Source organism: Sander lucioperca, chromosome 4 (assembly GCF_008315115.2).
Source record: "Sander lucioperca isolate FBNREF2018 chromosome 4, SLUC_FBN_1.2, whole genome shotgun sequence".
Lineage (NCBI taxonomy): Eukaryota > Metazoa > Chordata > Actinopteri > Perciformes > Percidae > Sander > Sander lucioperca.
Genome location: NC_050176.1, coordinates 40,950,909 through 40,970,461, shown reverse-complemented (window position 1 = coordinate 40,970,461; position 19,553 = coordinate 40,950,909). Strand labels below are relative to the sequence as shown.

The following is a 19,553-nucleotide window of genomic DNA, read 5'->3' as shown; positions in this document are numbered from 1 at the left end:
AGCAGGTGTAGATGTTTTAAAAATAGAAGGTGAAACAAAATAAGGACAGTTGAAGACTAAACCAAGTTAGATTTTTTTGTATTTTATTAAGTATATTTGCAAATATAGGAGGAACACATTTCACAGAAGACACACGCAGCACAGGTGTGGAAAAGCTCCTCAATGAGTGAACAGAAACACTGAACTTAAATACATCTTCAGAGTGACAGCACACACGCACTTGGCTTATTATGACTCTACATTTCTCACAGACAATCTGATACACATGAAGACAATCAAAAAACACAAGAGACATCTTGGAGCCATTTCGCCTCCTCCTCCCTGTACGACTTTCACCCCGCAGTTGCATCTCAACTGGCATGGGAGAACTGAATGTATCAGGAGAGATAGTTTTAGGGGGACCTTGTAGCTCCTATCTGTTCAGACAAACAGTGCTCACATTATGTTCCAGACTTTGTGATTCTCACTTAGTTAGAATCAGATTCTACATGTGGGAATGAGATGAACTCCCTGTCAGCATTGTGAGAGAAAGCTAATAGAGAAGAAAATAAGACAAAAATATAAAGAATCATGCTTAAATGTAAATGTGCCATTACATCACATGATAGAGAAACAGTATGCAATTAAAAGTTTAAAATATTCACCAAAAATCAATGAAATTAGTTTTTCTCATTCTGATTGTCCTAATACTTCCCAAACTCTCACTGCTATACTACAGGTCAGGTGTTCCTGAAATTATCATCAAATATGAAACCAGAAAAACATTCACCAAAGATATGGGAGCTGAAGTCATTTATTCATAAACAATATTCACCAAAAATAAAGCAAATTACTTCTTTCAATGAAAAAACAGTTCCCATTCTGTAGAATTACAAAATAAAATACATAGAATTGGATTACAACAGGATTGGTGGGGAACCATGAAGTGACATCCCACATGTGAAATTTGGAAAATAAAGAGGGGGCAACCAGCAAAGGCAGAGATTACTGAAAGGTCATGTTGTATTATGTGGCACCCTGCTGCAAATGCTAAGTTGAAATCAATGCAACAAAAACATGTACTTCAAACTATTTACAGTATTTACATATCCAACTATATTTGGTTTGCTCAAATAGAACAAATTTCACAACACCATGTGGCGTCTTCATCTGGAACCCTGTCAGGTGTCAGTCCAAGACAAGATGCATGAAACCATCTCTTGCACTTTTCACATTGGATCTGCACAAACAGTAAAGTAGAATACATTAAGTCTTGTGTTTCCCATTACTCTGAATTAATTATTTCTTAAGTTGTGATGCTCACCCAAAGAATATTTCTTGATTGGATTTGCAATGAAAGAGGAACTTTTAGTCCACAGTGGGAGCAGAAATCCTCCTTGGACTCTAATTGTTGTGCACAAAAATTGTGTGTAAATGACAAATGCTCGATTTGAATCAATCATTCTTTTGTGATTCATTTAAAGTAGTGGTGTTAGGAAATTGCTAAAGTCTTGACATTACCAGATGCAAGAATGATCTCGTCAGCCAGCCCTTTTCTCAGCCATGCAGTGTTCTCTCGATCTGGATTGATGTTAAATTCCTAGCGTTGTTCCTGTCATTAATAGTCATAATTCATTTTTAAATGTGTTTTATTTAGAGTTTGGATTTCTTTCTTTTTTGTCCTGGCATTTTGAAAGCGGGATGCTTTCAAGTCCAGTAGTTACACTGGTCTTCATATGTTTTGTCTACTGGTATGTGTTAGTAGCCTGGCCATGCCCTCAGTTCTCCTTCCAGGAAGATACTAGTCTGTAACACCTTACTTCACTAACGTTTCCATCAGTCGGCAGATTACCTGCCCAATCAGCGGTGAGAGGTGAAGACGCTATCATTACGAAATTTTAGCAATCTGCAGACATAAAAAAATGCATTTGGAAAAATGTTTACATTTATTTACAGCAAAGGTAGGCGCACATACACTGCTTCCTGACTGCCAATTCTGTTTGTCAGTTTGTAAAGTTTAGGTGAAGGAGTAAATAATGTAGGTATCTCTAATCAAAGTAAGCGATATGTCTACGCCCGTCACTATGCTAGGATGTAAAGGCTTCCCAATCGTGAATGACCAGACTCTACTCACTTGTGAATGAGTTTGGTTTTCCAAGCTAATGTGTTTGTGCTTACTATCTGAATGTAATATATTAAACAAATGTCAACCCCCCTATGAGGGGCAAAGATACGTTATTTGTGATATGAACTAGTAATTGGCTAATTATGCAAGTATTAATTATTGAAATATGTGAAACTGAAAATCTTAAGTCCTCAAGATCATTGTCAGCATTGGCAGGATCAACCACAAATATCTGATCCGTTGGTGCATGCAGGTACTGTACAGTGATATACAGAAAGTTCCATTCAGAAGACATACATGATGAAATGCATGATGAAAGTAAAGATTGGCCCAATACATTCAGAAAGTCTGAAGACCTAATTTCTGTTATTGTCTTACAACAAACTTCCAGTGGTTGTGGTGTACATTAACAAATCCGACAACACCATCATACTGAGCAAAGTTCACCTGTGACAGGATTTTATGAAAGGTAAAGATAAAAAAAGTTTATGTTTCCACAAAAGCAAAGAAGCATTAACAATCTACTATTACCAATGACTATGGTTGTGTCTGTTATTGATTATCTGCGGAATAGGAATTTTCCAATGAAATCCATGGTCTATCACTCTATTTTTGTTTTCTGCAATATTTTATCGGACAATTCTTATCATATAATAATACCCAGACTATACATTGTACTGATAAAGTCCTTTGTCATATTGTGCTTGTTTGGATTTAGCAAATCAATGTTAAAATCACCACAGATGAATATGATTTTCTGATTTGTTTTTGTAAGATTTTCCTCCATCCAATCCTTAAATAAATCAATATTAGAACCTGGTGATCTATAGATGCAACTTACAATAACATTTTTCTTTTTTTCCCTACATACTTCTATTGTAACACATTCAAGTAAATCATCCACCACTGTTGACATTTTTTCCACCACCTTGTAATTAAGTTTCTGGTCCAGATACAAAGCCACACCACCCCCATTCTTGTTTTCTCTATTAATACAACACATTTCATATCCTTTAATTTCAAAATCCGAGCCCTTTTCACTGTTTATCCAAGTTTCCGATATAGCAATTACATTGAAAGGCTGTTTGAACTGATTTAGATAATGTTATAGTGTCTTATAATGTCTTAGTGAGATGAAGTCATTGTGCCTTAGACAAATGGTTGAATTGTCAACAGTGGACTGTATTGCTGCAATGACAATCTCACTTCCTTTTTTTCCCCATAGAGTCTGCATCTGGTTCAGGTGACAGAACCATGTTAACAAACGTTTTTAGTTAACATGGAGAAAGTAATTGAAAAGGGGGCCAGAACTGTACATGTAAGATTGGTGTTTAATCTCTGTTACAACCCCAAATCACGAAAACTTGGAACATTGTTTAAAATGCAAATAAAAACAGAATGTGATAATATACAAGTCTTGTAAACCCATATTTAGCAGCAAAAAGGAAATAGACAACATATCAAATGTTGAAAATGACAATTTTGACTATTTCATGGAAAATATATGATCGTTTTGAATTTCATGTCAGCAACATGTTTCACAAAAAGTTGGGACAGGGAATGTTTACCACTGTGCTGCTTCACCTCTTCATTTAACAAATGTTTTTTTTATTTTTTTTTTTATTTTATTACAGGGACAGTGCATATTAATAAACATTTCTGTCAGTATGTCAGAATTAGCCAGAAGGCTATTTTTCATCTGCAGTCCCTAGACAGATGGTAAAAGTCACCTTAACAGAAAGTAAAATGACATACAATATAACATTTAAAATACATTTGATAAAAAGTACTATTAAGCTAAAATGTACAATAGGAGCACAGCAGACCACAATCAGACAAACATCAGACAAAGACATGAACACACACACAAGGCAAGAAGCCAGCAGGGGGCAGCGAGAGCAGGTCTAGGAGTTAATGGTAATGTTGACAGTTCTGATTATCAATGACCCATTTCTTTAACTGGATCTTGAATGTACTATAAGTGTTTAGATTTCTGATGGTTTTGGGGGTCAGATTCCACTCAGTAGCAGCTCGAACTGAAAAAAAGTATGGCCAAATACACTTTTCCTAAATAGAATGATACAATCTCCCTTCGCTGCACCTCTGGTTCTGCTGTGATCAGCTGTTCGGATGTTGACAAACTGGTGGAGAGGAGGAATTAAATGTTGTCCCATTCCTGCCCGATATAGGGTTTCAGTGGCTCAACTGTATGAGGTATTCTTAATCATGTTTTTCATTCCATGATGCACCTATATTGACAATTTGGACTGCAGACAGGCCATTTTAGCGCAGGGACTATTTCTCTATGGAGAAATGCTGTTAAAATATGTGCAGAATTCATTTTGGCAGTGTTTTCCTGGACCTTTTTCCATGTTACCTCAGTCCATTTTAAAGAAGCTCAGGCCCAGATAAGACAGTGGTATTTCTGTATCATGTCTAAATACAATTTTGGCTGTTGCATGGTAAAGTTTACCTTAGCATTTATGAATTGAGTATCAAACTGTGCTCATAGACACAGGTTTTCCTGAGTTCATCCAATGATTTTCTTTACAGAAAAAGGTCTGGTTTTATTTAATGCAGTGCCATCTGAGGTCCAAAAGACCACGGCCATCCAATATTATTTTTCAGCTCTATTCCTAGTTTGCAAAGATTTCTCTGGATTCTCTGAATATTTTGATGATATTATGTACTGTAGATGATACTACTTCAAATACTTCACAATTTCATGTTAAGAAGCATTACAATTACATTGTTTCATCATTTGTGCACACAGGTTTACACAGAGTGATGAACACCCCTACATCTTTACTTCTAAGAGACTCTGCCTGTCTGGGATGCTCTTTTTCATATCCAATCATGTTGACAGTTACCCTAATGAGTTGTGAAACATTCCTCCTTTTGTTTTCTTTATCACAGCCCAACTTTTCTAGCATTTAGTTATCCCCATCCCAACTTTTTTTGAAATATGTTGCTGGTATCAAATTCAAAATGAACATATATTTTCCATGAAATAGTCAAATTTGTCATTTTTAACATTTGATATGTTCTGTGTCTTTTTGGTAGCTAAATATGAGTTCACAAGATTTGCAGATTATTACATTTTGTTTGTATTCGCATTTTACACAACATCCCAACTTTTTCTGATTTGGGGTTGTAAAATACTAAAGATGTGAACACACCTCTGAACCTTGCACATAAGTGCTGTCATGACTGCTAGTGTCACCATCACTGGCCTCTTCTGGTGTTCTCTCTGGGCTGGAAGGGAGTTTCCAAGACCTTTTTTTGTGCATCTTGTATCAGTTTTGTTACCAACACTTCTTATTTTGCCTTTGTGTTTCTTTTGTCCCCTTTCCTGTTTCGGTGCAGGCATTGGGTCAGGAACAGTATAGTACTTGGACTTGCCCACTTTCACATCAGGTTTCTCATTCTTCTTGGCCCCTGTCTCCTCTGAAAACATTATGTCTGTGGATCTTAAAGGCTTAGCGATGAGGCGATCTGGCAAGTCATGCTGCATTGTGTGCTCTATGTACCTTCCATGCAGAGATATGTACGTGGTGTGAATGAAGGTTGCTGGTCTTTTCTTTCCGCAGTATGTGTTGCTTCACTATTCCAAACCATCCTTCAACATGACAATTGGTTTCCTTTGTTTTCCTGTCGTCCTCTGAATCACTTTCTTCCTCCCGTTTGTCGATGTCAGCCGCATGTCTTCTCAAGTCTCCCAACATTATCCCACTCCACATGGGAAATATGGCCATGTAGTTATCCATTAGTGCTTTGATGATCCCAGGGCAGTGATAGAGGTTCTCTTCCAGTGACTCCCATGTGGTAATGGCTACTGCAGCATCTTCATAAACACCTCGGAAGACAGCAGAAAAGGTGATCTGCCCACAATGGTCTTTGCTTGCTCAATGTCTTCCTCAGGATTAATGTGAGTTTGATCTTCTTTTACAATGGGTTCACACTTGAACCGGCGAATTACTCTTTGAAGTGCTTGCAGGCAGCCTTGGACAGCTGTAATATTGGTCTTGGCAAGCAAGATGATGCAAAGACACCGGAAAATCTTGACACCATCATGAAACGACTGGCTGTTTTGCAGCCTGGCAAACACAAATATAAGAAATTCCCTGTGTCCTTTATCTGTTACATTTCTGCTAATTACTTGGGCCACAGCTTTCAGCACATGGGCAGAACATAGGTGGATAACTGTAGAGCTTCTGAAAGTCTTCCACTTCTGTTTGCCCCTGCAAATGGCAAAACACCGGCTAAGGTAAACTGAAACGCTTTCTTTGTTAAAAGAAATGAGAACCGCTTGAATCAGGGCCCAACTGTAGTCTGTCTCCACATGCCTGACTGTATGTACCGTCAATTTTGTGCGTAATATAACATATGCTTGTTCTGCTCTGGGATTTTAGACACCACACTTCCTCTGGCGTCTAGGTAAAGGCTTACTGGTGCTTTCTTCCTCAGATGGCCAACCAAAATCCCAATCCCTGTCTCGCTGTACATATGAGTACTGAACGGGTCAACTTGAAAATCCTGGATGTACCCAGGGAAATGTATGAAGTTGGTGTCACATTCCCTCATTATGTTTTGAGTGTGAATGACCTCCAACACCACATTTTCATTTAGGGATGCAGCCTTCCTGACTTCAGACGATATTGCTTTTAAAATATCTCTGTTAAGAGACCTTGTCAGGTTACCTGCCCTAATTTCTTCACTCAGTGTTTGACTGAGGAGCTGGTAGTACGTATTGCTCACTCCCTTTTTGACTTTTTTGGCAATTGTACCTCTTTTCATACCCGAAGCTTTTCATTTCCTTGTGTGTTGTCTGAGGTGACACACATGTCCGTGTTTTGTTGTAATGTGGGCCTTTTGCTCATCTGAAATGTGTATTGTGCCCGGCAGGAGGGAAATGTACACACTGCCTTGATGTGAACATATGGGCAATTTCTTTTTCTGCTGTTTTGCAATCAAGCATGTTGGTATTTAAAGGCAAGAACACAGCAATGGTTTATTTGGTTGAATTTATCATAGATCACGTGTGCCCATGGTTCCCTTCATTTTTTGGTTCCTTTCTCTGGTCTGATTGACATCCAAGTTTTATTGTCTAAAAATATTCTGAACTTCTTAGGAACTGGAGAAATCTTTCTAATTGTATTCTTTTTTTCAGGAGTTTGAAATGCAACCACTTTTTCAGGTGTTACAGGATTTAAAGCATCACGACGGGGCTGCATCATCATCATTGAACTCGGGCAAGTCATCTATGATCATGTCTGGTCCAGCTCCTTTACACACATCTGATGGAATACAGTCTTCAACTTCAGCATTATTTTTGCTTTCCTGTCTACGCACCCTGTCTCTAAGATCCCTCCTGTTGCTGCTCCATATTACCCACAACCAGTGTTTTTTTTAATAGTTTTCAATTCCAAAAAGTGAAATGGACAATTCTGACCAAAGATCTGAACTGTAAGTGGCACCTCACAAATTAACTTGTGAAAATACCCTCACAACAGCCTCCAGTCCTCCTGCTTCCTCCCATACATCTTTCTTGGATTCTCTCTTTCCCTTTCTCAGTTTTGGCATTTTCCTAAACCAATTCAAAGAACAATTTCAAATGTAATCGTTGATGAAAGCATCATACTAAAAGCCACAAACAGTAGTGTTTTTATAGATGTTTCGGCAGTTATTATTCCTGCCTGCATGATAACACCAGTAAAATTCTCTTGAAGGTGATTCTGTCTGTGATGGGTTTTTTACCACAAAGTTTGCTTTGTTAGTGATTAATTTATTCTTTGTCATTGCAAACATTAAACTAGGCCTAGACTTGGTCTCACTAATAATAACAGTGCTATGTGGTGATTTGAGGACAGACTATTGATTCAAATTAGTAATTAAACAAAATCAGTTAGTGTTCTATCATCCTGTCTGTTGTCAAGCACATAGGTTTAAACCATGTTGCTCACCCAATATTTCAGCCCACCTTAATATACCAGCCCACCTTAAAGTGCTCATATTATGCTTTTTGGCTTTTCCCTTTCCTTTATTGTGTTATATATCTTTTTTGTACATGTTATAGGTTTACAAAGTGAAAAAGCCCAAAGTCCCCCCCAAAGGGACTTACCATCTCCAACAGAAAACACTGTTCACAAACTGCTCCAAACAGCTCTATTGTAGTCCAGCCTTTACTTCAGAGACAAACGTGGTCACTTTGGAACACACGTTATAATGCTCACCTAGCTGCTAGCATGGCACGCCCTCATACTCTGCTTCTGACTGGCTAGTAGTCCTTACCTAGGTACTGTCAGGGCACGCCCTCATACTCTGCTTCTGACTGGCTACACCCTAAAAAACGCTGGGTTATTTTAATAACCCAAATGCTGGGTTAAGGCTGTTGGGTCTAAGGTTGGGTGGATTTGACACAACGTTGGGTCAAAGATTGTGACCCAACGCAATGGGTTAAACGAAAGCGAGGCTCATTCTTCCGCCATTCGGCCATTTCTGGACAGAATTCAGGCACCAGGACGCCAACGAACATAGCTCCGGTAAGTAGTAGGAAACTTTAAGACGTAAAACAATACAAACAGTGTAGAATAGCCAGACAATTTTAATGATAGTGTGAACTGAAAGACATGTTAGCATTAACTTAGCTCTGTATGGTTAACCGTAACGTTAGTTCACTTTAGCCAGGACATTAACGTTAGCAATTAACCGTTAGCTCAAGAGTTTAAAACCCATGTTATAGCTAGCTAGCTAACTGCCTCTCCTCTAACATTAGCTAGTAAATCTCTAGTTTTTATATATTGCTATTTTTGGTTCCTAACTGTAAATACACATTACTCCTTACACGGAATTAACTAACTATATAATGTTAACGTTATGAGTATTATTTAGCATCCCGAACGTCATGATTGATTGACGCACTTGACAGTGAAGATGACGGAGGCAAATAGGAACGTTAGCGTTAACGTTATGGCCTGAGCTCTCCAACTTTTTATAAAACCTGATAATAATGCAAAAGAGGACAATGATAAAGTAAAGAGACTTGCCCCCTCGTAAGTGTAAGCAGTCTAACAGTTACGAGGTATGTTTGTGTTTAGGTTTATTTCTGTATTGTTAATATGTAGATAAGGTAATGTTAGCTAACGTTAGCCTAGGCTCGAGTGAGTCAGCATAAAATCAAGCTAGCGTTATTTTACAATAATTACAACGATAATGAGACAGTTGTGTTTCTACAATATTAGCGCATATTTGAATGTAAGTGTATTGTGTAAAGTGACGCTTAATATGGATAAGCTGTAGCAACATTTGCAAAATGTAGAATGTGGATAGTCTGGCAAAGCGAGACTAATGTCGAACTAAAGTTAGCAGTAGCAGCTAGTATTGTCGGCTTGTACTCAAATTCAGTCTTTTTAACAGTTGATTAGCATCCTAGACTTTGTAACCTGTGGTCTGAAGAAAATGCTGTACTATGGAAATATGTATTACAGTATCTTGGGTGACACATGCTTAAATAGGATGGACAGTTGCGTTTGAATATTTTTTGCTGTTTTTGTGTTGATTTGTAGTCTTAAAAGTGGCAAATCATTTCAGGGATGCTAGTCTGTACTGCACATACTTCACTATGCTGGGCTGCTAAGGGTGTGCATTAGTTCTGTTATAGATTACAGTGTTTCCTTTAGGATTTTTTTTAGCAGTGGGGGCAAGTCATGACATATGCTACTTTATTTATTGCAACTCATCTTAGTAATATGATCTATAATCAGACTTGCTGTGGAAAAGTTATATCAACTAGTAAGTATACTAAGCAATACAAGATATTGATTTTATGGAATGGAACCTGGTAATATAGCTGTTATTTTTTTCATATACTTTTAAGGATTCAAGCCCCAGCCCCGAACCGGCTGCCTGCACACCAGCCCCAGAATTGCCTACAGAGCAACACAGAGTTTCTTTGGAACAAGGAGCAACATTTGTAAGTTCATGGTAATTTATCTTGAATAACTTATTTTTAATTGAATGAGAAGCTTTTTTAAAAGCTTCACTTTGATTGGGGGACAATTTTGATGTAAGTCAGAGGCATAGTCATGACATTCATATATATGTGTATACTTTCTTTCTCTGTTCATTGATCATTTTTATAGAATATCCGTGAGAAGACAGCTGATGGAAAATGCATGGTTAGCGGTCTTGAGGAACAGAATCACATATAAATAATGAAAGACGTGCCATGGTCCGGATACTTGTGTCCCACTTAATTAAGCGCTTTGGAGAGAAGTAAGTATTTTTCACACACAGATTGTTATTATTTTACATTATTTTTTACTAGTGTGTGCTAGTTCTTCACTAATGTGAACTGCTTATCTCATCCCTTTGATCTGGGATCAGTTAGTGCAATCTTGATTTATATTTTTATTTTATATAATTTTTTTGATGATTACTGTAAAAAAAACTGTCAATATATTGTGTTATGTGGTAGTGTTAAATGCTAATAAAATGCATATTGTTGTAAAGTCCATCTTCAGGTGCAAAGGCTATGCTGGCATCATCAATTGTGGATCAGTTTCCATGCCGGAGGGACTGTCAAGGCACAGGCTATGTAAGTTTTTAACCACACAATAATGAACTGACCTAAAGCAAATGTGACAATCCCTACTATGGCTGTGACGGTTGGTGAAAAAGCAATGTATCACGCAATATGGGGGTTAATCGCAACCCCCTCCTGTTATGAGAGTAGTGTGGCAGGTGCCTTAAATCAGTGACAGTGTGGTCGCAGAAGGAAAGCGAGCGGTGAGAGTAGCATTTATGAGTGCAAGAGGAAAAAGAGATAGCAAAGATAATGCAAAGTGAGTTAAAAGTGAACAACAAGACAGGGTGGCTTCATGTGTTGATACTGCGGGTAAAGTGAAGGGAGTTACCCTAAAAAAAACATGGGCTTAAACCTTACAACATATGTTGCAACACAATACGATCATCTTTAGAAAGACAACATCACCCAAGTTTGAGCTTTTTGTGCAGAATCAGGCAGGACATGTAAGGCAAATGCTAAGCTGTTCCATCGTTGGCTCAGCTTTATCCTAATGTTAACTTCAGCTCTTAATTGCAGAGTTGCTTCTGGCTTAGTTATTACCTAATGTGTTTGAATTATTTTTTTTTTTTAATCATTTTTGTTTACTTCTAAACTTTAGGACGCATGGTTCACCCCAGGGAGAGGGCATAAACCCGCAACAGGCTTTCTGGAAGATCGTCTCCGCAATGTCCGAAAAAGGCTCCACTCTGGCAGACGAGTAAATCTAACATCCCAAGTGCCACAAGACACCCGAGTCATTTTGCCAGGTACAGCAAGATGTCTTGCTCCTCCATTTCAACCCAATTCATGTTGATGCATTTAGAAGTGGATTTGACTTATCCTCTATCCTGTTTGCAACATACTAAGTACTTCTTACTTGAACTCTATGGGCCAGTTTCATATACAGAGATTAAACTTTTTACATAACTCTTCATTTAATTTTTCTTGTAGTCTAGGGCTAGGCTTGATTCTTGTATGGGAAACCGGCCCACTCTATTAAAAAATTAGATGTCTTAATATGTCACAGCTTGGTAGAACTTATTCATTTCTCTGCTCATCACAGAACCAACTAGAACTCCAGAGCGGGCCATCCAATTGACGGAGTGACTGAAAAATAACATCTGGCCACAGTCCCAGGTTGGCCAACACATGTTGGAGACTGCCATCCATAGGGCACAGTGGATCCGAGCAAATGGGACTACATCAATGCTAGACATTATCACAGAGTTTCCACGCTTAGTGGACACTCACAGGCATGGTGAGCTAGAATCTTACAAAATGACTTGCGTGTTGTGGTGCTGGGATTGTTGTTCGATGTCAACTTTGTGCTAAAGTTTGGGAGTTCATCTAGACTACCGTCTTTCAGATACCAGGACATGAATCAAACACTGTCAAATTAATGAGCGCTCAGATTGCTAGTTGATAGTTCAATGCATGAAGTTTGAGAAATTGTGACTATTTTGTCCGTTTAATGATGTAATAAGTGAATGCACACATCACATGTTTTAAGTCAGAAAATGTAAAATTACTTTTGTATTCTTTTATACAACTTTTAATGTTAACTGAAATAAATTGAAATGTTTAATTTTGTCTTAAGTGATATATTTGGCTTGTAGCAATAAAAACAAAATGCTGAGATGTTATGTGCTTGATTATTTCATAATTTCATCAATACATTTCTTAATGCAAAAAATCAAAATACCAAGTTTCGAAGTACCAAAATCTAAAGTTATGGACCTGATACCCTCATTTCCGACCTCTATCAAATGCATCGTGGTCCATTGTGGACATAACGACATGTCCACTCGGATTCAGGAGTGTGAGCGCACAAGGCGAGACTTTACCACTCTCATTGAGGCTTTAAAAAGCACTGGGAAGTCGGTTTTTATTTCGGGCCCACTTCCATCTCTAGGTCGCGGATCAGGCCTCTTTAGTAGACTACTCTCCCTTAACACCTGGCTCCAGCTCACATGCAGCATTCACAGGATAGGTTTTATTGACAACTTCAATCTGTTTTGGGAACGTGGCTCCCTGTTCAGCAGGGATGGGATTCATCCCAATACACGCGGAAGCCAGATGCTACGTGGAAATTTGCACCACGCCCTGCATACCCAGACCTCTGATTGACTGTTTACATCCCATAAACACTCCCACAAGCACACTGACCAGACACACTCTCCCAAAGTCAATAATCAGAGATACAGCGCTACACGCCCCTCTGTGCTCCCTTCAGAGCAATCACCCATTCATAATCCCATAACCACCGTGTCTGTCCCCCGACTGAGACCGTTTAAACCAAACGCTAACAAAAGAGGTGCTATACTAAACAACCTAATTGGAATTAAAACAACCACTGCAACGATAGAACAGAATAGGAAAATCAAATGTGGACTATTAAATATTAGATCTCTGTCATCGAAAGCATTATTGGTAAACGAATTGATATCAGATAACCACATTGATTTGTTCTGCCTCACCGAAACCTGGCTGGGCCATGACGAATATGTTAGTTTAAACGAAGCCACTCCTCCCAGTCATAATAATACCCAAATTCCACGAGGCTCAGGCCGAGGAGGGGGAGTTGCAGCCATATTTGACTCGAGCCTGTTAATTAATCCTAAACCTAAACTAAATTATAATTCGTTTGAAAGCCTTGTTCTTAATCTTCAACACCCAACATGGAAAACAGTACAGCCAATTATATTCGTTGTTGTTTACCGAGCACCAGGTCCATATTCTGAGTTTTTATCTGAATTCTCAGAGTTTTTATCATGCGTAGTCCTTCAATCAGACAAAGTACTTATTGTAGGTGATTTTAATATCCATGTGGACGTTGACAGCAATAGCCTTAGTACTGCTTTCAATTCACTGCTAGATTCTATTGGTTTCAGTCAGAGGGTGCATAAGGCCACGCACTGTTTTAACCACACCCTCGACCTTGTGCTAGAATATGGCATCAAAATTGACGATTTAATAGTATTTCCGCAGAATCCTTTATTATCAGACCATTTTTTAATAACTTTCGAATTCCTACTACCAGACTATACGAAATTAAATAAAAGTTTCTACACTAGATGCTTATCTGACAGTGCTATAGCTAAATTTAAGGAAGATATTCCAACAGCACTTAACTCAATGTCATGCCTTAATATAACAGAGGACCGTTATGTTAACTCTAGTCCCTCCCAACTTGATAACTTTGTAGACGCTGCTACGGCCTGCCTACGGACTACTTTAGACTCGGTTGCTCCTCTCAAAAAGAAGATGATGAAGGAAAGGAAACTAGCACCTTGGTATAACTCCCAAACTCGCAAATTAAAACAAATCTCACGAAAACTTGAAAGTAAATGGCGTTCCACCAAACTGGAAGAATCTCGTGTAGATTGGCAAGATAGTCTAAAAAATTATAGGAGGGCCCTCAGAAATGCCAGATCAGACTATTACTCAACACTAATAGAAGAAAATAAGAACAACCCAAGGTTTCTTTTCAGCACTGTAGCCAGGCTGACAGATAGCCACAGCTCTATAGAGCCATCTATTCCTATAGCTCTGAGTAGTGATGACTTTATGAGCTTCTTTAATGATAAAATTATAACAATTAGAGAAAAAATTCATCACCTTCTGCCCACAGCTTCTAACGGCTCACCATTGGGCGCAGGAGGGCTAGAGAGAACGATAAGACCTGATACTTATTTAGACGGCTTTTATCCTTTAGACCTCCAACAATTAATGTTAAGGGTCTCTTCAGCTAAGCCAACTACCTGTCTCTTAGACCCCATTCCAACGAAGCTACTTAAAGAAGCACTACCCGTGGTCAACACCACATTACTAGATACGATCAATATGTCCTTATTAACGGGTCACGTACCGCAGTCTTTTAAAGTAGCTGTGATAAAACCTATTCTGAAAAAACCCACCCTCGACCCTGAGGTCTTAGCCAACTATAGACCTATATCTAACCTCCCGTTTCTCTCCAAAATCCTTGAGAAGGTAGTCTCTAATCAATTGTGTGACTTTCTGCATAGAAATAGTTTATTTGAAGACTTTCAGTCAGGATTTAGAATGCATCATAGCACAGAGACGGCACTGGTGAAAATCACTAACGACCTTCTAACTGCTGCTGACAAAGGACTTGTCTCCGTACTTGTCTTATTAGATCTTAGTGCTGCATTCGACACTATTGACCATACCATCCTCTTACAGAGACTGGAACATTTAGTTGGCATTAAAGGAATCGCACTAAACTGGTTTAAGTCCTATTTTACTGAGCGATCCCAATTTGTTAATATTAACGATAAACCATCCAAATACGCTAAAGTTAGCCATGGCGTTCCTCAAGGCTCAGTGCTTGGACCAATTCTATTCTCTTTATATATGCTTCCTCTAGGCAATATTATTAGGAAACACTCAATTAACTTTCACTGTTACGCAGACGACACCCAATTATATCTGTCAATTAAGCCAGACGAAAGCGGTCAGTTAGCTAAACTTCAAGCGTGCATTAAAGATATAAAATCCTGGATGACCCACAATTTTCTGATGTTAAATTCAAACAAAACGGAAGTTATTGTGCTGGGACCCAAGCACCACCGAACTTCATTATCTAAAGAAATAGCTACCCTAGATGGCATTGCCCTGGCCTCCAGCACTACTGTCAGAAATCTAGGAATCATTTTTGATCAGGATCTATCCTTTAACGCCCACTTAAAACAAACCTCAAGAACAGCCTTTTTCCATCTTCGTAACATTGCCAAAATTAGGAACATCCTGTCGCAAAACGATGCAGAAAAACTAGTCCATGCATTCGTAACTTCCCGGCTGGACTACTGTAATTCTTTACTGTCAGGCTGCTCAAATAAGTCCCTCAAGACCCTCCAGCTGATCCAGAATGCTGCAGCACGTGTTCTGACAAGAACTAACAAAAGAGATCACATTTCTCCTGTATTAGCTTCTCTGCATTGGCTTCCTGTAAAATCCAGGATTGAATTTAAAATCCTTCTCCTGACCTACAAAGCACTAAATGGTCAAGCACCATCATACATAGAAGAGCTCTTAGTACCTTATTGTCCCACTAGAGCACTACGCTCCCAGAACTCAGAGCTACTTGTGGTTCCTAGAGTCTCTAAAAGTAGAATCGGAGCCAGAGCCTTCAGCTACCAGGCTCCTCTCCTGTGGAACCAGCTCCCAACTTGGGTTCGGGGGGCTGACACCGTCGCCACATTTAAGAATAAACTGAAAACCATCATCTTTGATAAAGCTTATAGTTAGGGAGTGAGGAGTTGCAGCATAGTAGAGTAGAGTAGAGGGAGGCAGGAAGTACAAGCCCGTTCCGGCAGGGGAGAGTACGAGCCCGGTCCAGGGCCCCTCTCTTTAGCCTGCCTCTCTTAGTTATACTATTATAACTCTAGACTGCTGTGGGAAGCTCCTTCGAAGGACACAATGAGCCGCTCCCTCTTCTCTCTTTTCACTTGTCTCCTTTTGTGTGCATCTTAGTCCCAGAAATGCCTGTTACTAACCTAGCTCTGGGGAGTTTTCTCCCCGGAGTCCCTTTGCTTCTTCTTCACCCAGAACATCGCCTTGGAATTGGGTGGCACCTACACCGGGGTCCTGGGTGCAGCTGACGCTATGGACTTACTACACCCTGCTACGCTCTGCGATTCCCCGCAGTGTCCGACTGCGTCCTGCCGCGTCCAACCGCGTCCACCCAGGCTGCTGTGCCACACTACACCCCGTAACGCCCTGCTGCGCCCTACTATGACATGAACTACTACGACTACCATTGTGATCACTGTTTCACTATCTTTATTATGACTATTATTGCCACCATTCACCACTCCCCCAACTGGTGCCGTCAGACACCGTCTACCAAGAGTCTGGGTCTGTCCCAGGTTTCTTCCTAACAAAAAAGGGAGTTTTTCCTCGCCACTGTCACAATAGCTACTGCTAATGCTTGCTCTTGAGGCAACCACTGTAATAGTTGGGGCTTCGTAAACTACAGAGTTTGGTCTAGACCTACTCTATCTGTAAAGTGTCTCGAGATAACTCTTGTTATGATTTGATACTATAAATAAAATTGAATTGAATTGAATCTCAGCAGCCTACTCAAAGGTCCCATGACATGGTGCTCTTTGGATGCTTTTATATAGGCCTTAGTGGTCCCCTAATACTGTATCTGAAGTCTCTTTATATAGACCTTAGTGGTCCCCTAATACTGTATCTGAAGTCTCTTTATATAGACCTTAGTGGTCCCCTAATACTGTATCTGAAGTCTCTTTATATAGACCTTAGTGGTCCCCTAATACTGTATCTGAAGTCTCTTTATATAGACCTTAGTGGTCCCCTAATACTGTATCTGAAGTCTCTTTATATAGACCTTAGTGGTCCCCTAATACTGTATCTGAAGTCTCTTTATATAGACCTTAGTGGTCCCCTAATACTGTATCTGAAGTCTCTTTATATAGACCTTAGTGGTCCCCTAATACTGTATCTGAAGTCTCTTTATATAGACCTTAGAGGTCTTAGTGTGATCTTGACCAACTGCCACTTTGCTCATTTGAAAGCCATGATGTCTCTCTCTCTTTCTCATGGGGGGCCAAATTCTCTGGGCGCAAAGCAGGATGGATGGATGGATGGATGGATGGCAAAGCAGAGAAAGGGGAGGTAACCTTTCCCCTTATGACGTCATAAAGGGAAGATTCCAGATTGGTCCATCTGAGCTTTCATTTTCTCAAAGGCAGAGCAGGATACCCAGGGCTCGGTTTACACCTATCACCATTTCTAGCACTGGGGGACCATAGGCAGGCTGGGGGACTCATATTAATGTTAAAAAACCTCATAAAGTGACATTTTCATGCCATGGGACCTTAAAGTTTGTTCTCTAATTCAAAAACAGTGGGTCCAAATGGCAAAAATATTATCATCACCAGAGGGATAAAGGTCTGGCGAACGCATTGATGTGGTTTTTATCTGTCTGTGGTGTCAAATATATGGGCCACAGAGCCACCCCGTGGACTATTGTTCTTGGTGTCTTCATGGGGGATTCTGGAGGGATTTCGGACTGATGACATCATCATGTTAGGGTTAGGGGATGATGACATCATCAGGAAAACAACTGGGCTCATTGAGTCCACACCAGTCTCAGCTTTCCAGTCAGACCCAAGTTTTATTTTTATTTTTTAATAAAATTAAATAGTGACAGACAGTGACATTGGATTTTTTTATTGGAAAGTCATTTTCTATTTTTTATTATTATTGTAAATATATATGGGAAATATTTTAATATTATAATTCTTTTAATTTTAATATTTTTTTTTACATTTCTATGAAACAGAAAAATAATTAGGATAACATTTTCTCATTTTTTTATTTTTCATTGTCATATATATATATATCTCTGTGGAAAAAAACAAATAAAAAAATTAGAAAAAGAATAAATAATTAACACAGGGGTCTTTTATTGTATTTTATTATAGCTTTATTTATTATTCTAAATAAATGTGAAAAATATTTTACCATTATATTTCTATTTATTATCATTATTATATTATTTTTGTTTTACATTTCTGTGAAAACAAAAATTACAATTAAATCTTACACTGTAAAAAACATTATTAGGAACTGTAAATTCATCTTAAATTCTGTAGATAAAATATAAAAAATAAAACATTGCCAAAGGGGAGTCTTATTGTGAAGGGCCCGTGTTGGCGCCTCCTGCCGGCGGCTCTGCGCAGCCGCAGCTGCCGTGGAACGTCTTCTCTTCCTCCCCTCCCAGCAGCGCGCGGCAGCACCAACGGCTCCCACTCCGTCTCTATTCCCGGAGAGACCGCCTCCATTTTAACACCGAAGCCCGGCGGAGGTGTAAGCGGCTCGCAACGGACTCAGCGGCCGGCGGAGGGACACGTAGCTGCGGGCGGTGGGGTTCTCTTACCCCCTGTGTGTGTGGCTCGCTCTTATCTAACTCATCGCGCCTGAATCAGCCCTTTTTTTTTCTGGGATGGCGTCGCTGCGACAGGACGCAGCCCGACCGTTCGTGGATTTGTGAGGATTTTACGGCGAAATATCTTGAATCAGCGGCGGAGAGGAGGAAGGAAGAGGAGCGGCTTCTGGTGGTCAGGTAGGTACCGGCTTTATTCTAATTGGGTTAATTTATTACGGGACTTTGGTTTATCATAAGACGGCTTTGTCTGATCTCCTCAGCGGCGGGTTGATTAGCTGCTGAGAGGCCGCTACCGCAGCCTCAGCGGCGGCCTGTCAGCGGCCCCTTCACCCGGCGGGGAAGCATCCATCCAGCGTTCCATCCAGCCTCCGCGTGCGGTGGCGGTTATATAATGCGTGCCGTGCGCAGAGGACACGCCGAGCTGTCCGTCTGTCTGCTGCTATAATGCGTTATTTCAGTCCGTTTTAAACGCGTCTCTTCCCGCTGAATCGTCTCTAATGTCGGACATTTGTAGTCTTCCCCCCCACCCTCGGGGCTTTGTGGGCTGTGTGGTTCTGGGGAAGGCCCGGTGGTGGTGTCGCGGTTCAGGCCGGACTGCAGGTGCAGCAGGGCCGCTGCTACATCCGGGAGATACGGGGACGGGTGGCTGTTCCAGCGGAGAGAACAATACAAAAACTGACATAAAATATTAAAGTCCACATGTCGACAGGCAGACACAGGCTTTAACAACCTACCTTTTCATCTTTAAGTCTTCATAGTATACTGCGTCGCCATAGAAACCCTCCCGACACACTAACGTTTTTACTGACGTTTCTTAGCACCATATTTAGTTAATATATTTCTATGAAGCTAAATGTATTGTAATGTATTTTCTCCTTTTATGATCTCTTGTGTATCTAGAAAGGTGTCCGCCAAATAAAATGTATTATTATTATTGTTATTATTAT

At 39.8% G+C, this 19,553-nt stretch overlaps 2 protein-coding genes and 1 pseudogene across 18 annotated transcripts in view; all 3 read left to right on the top strand.

Moving 5' to 3' along the window:
• The window catches only part of LOC116048142, a 568,688-nt pseudogene that overhangs the window by 287,637 nt on the left and 261,498 nt on the right, over positions 1–19,553 (top strand).
• Positions 1–19,553, top strand: part of LOC116049154 (CD209 antigen-like protein E) — a 236,056-nt gene that overhangs the window by 40,078 nt on the left and 176,425 nt on the right. The window lies entirely within an intron of this gene.
• Positions 18,404–19,553, top strand: part of LOC116049136 (CSC1-like protein 2) — a 53,348-nt gene continuing 52,198 nt past the window's right edge. For 8 of the 17 annotated variants that reach the window (XM_036000555.1, XM_036000556.1, XM_036000554.1 and 5 more), the window contains exon 1: positions 18,405–18,783. The gene's annotated coding sequence lies outside the window, so the exon portion shown is untranslated. Of the gene's footprint in view, positions 18,784–19,553 lie in introns of all 17 variants that reach the window. The other 9 variants (XM_036000551.1, XM_036000548.1, XM_036000546.1 and 6 more) reach the window with 2 other exon arrangements.